The sequence below is a fragment of the Rhagoletis pomonella genome, unplaced genomic scaffold (assembly GCF_013731165.1).
Source record: "Rhagoletis pomonella isolate Grant_MI unplaced genomic scaffold, Rhpom_1.0 Rhpom_scaffold_00008, whole genome shotgun sequence".
NCBI classification, from domain to species: Eukaryota; Metazoa; Arthropoda; class Insecta; order Diptera; family Tephritidae; genus Rhagoletis; species Rhagoletis pomonella.
The window spans coordinates 46,583,120-46,584,065 of record NW_023458562.1 but is presented as its reverse complement, the minus strand read 5'-3'; positions in this window follow the sequence as shown (position 1 = coordinate 46,584,065).

The window sequence follows — 946 nt, the reverse complement described above, 5'->3', positions numbered from 1 at the left end:
TGGCGCAGGAGTCGAGATATTTGGAAAACCCGTATTTATGATCCGATTAAGTTCACATTTAGAATGCATATTGCTTACATGAAAAGAAATAACTACACAAAAAATTTTGGCAGTTATGTGGCGCGTGAGTCTATATAATTAAAAATTCGGCATCTGTGCTCAAATTTGGTTTATATTCAGAATAGGTGTATTACCGCTACTGCTCTTCTGTGCGTTTCCCCTAACATTCGTCTAGTTGCTTCTTCGCTTAGTTGCTGTTGCGCTCTTCGCAACAGAATTTCTTTGCTCACACTCGCTCGCATTTTGCTACGTGGTTATTTATTTTGAACCCAAATCGCCAAACGCATTGCAGTACTGTTTCGGGTGCGCTTTATTTTATTTTCCTTTCCTTTGTTAGTACATATTCATACCTTTTAATGCTTTGAATTAGCAAAGACAATTTTTTGTGTTCGGTTCGCATTATCTGCTTTGGCTTTGGCAAAATTGTTACTACCCCGCTGTGGCGCTCACGTTCCCTTACCGAACTACTCACCCTTACTACACAACCCTCTAATCATTGTTACATGCATGTGCATGAGTACAATACGCATTTGTATGTTTATGCATATATATTTACATACATGTTAAGTGCTTGTTCGCATTCTGCATTTCTGCAAAATGAGATTTACAGCGTCAACAGCTCGCGTGGTTTGCATTTTCTCCCCAATATTTTCTGATTTTTGGCCATGTGCGCGAATTGATACTCGTTGAAAGGTCGGTGAAAGTTGTGGGGAGAAGTACACGCAGCATTGACAATTCGGAGAAGATGGACAAGAATGTGTTAATGCGTAAGCGAGTTATTAGCGTAGACCCTAGCTTAAAGCTAAGTTTGTCTAGACTTAATTTCCGTAACTTAACTTAATATTTTGGCTAACCTGTTATATGAGAAACTGTATTGGCGGTTAGT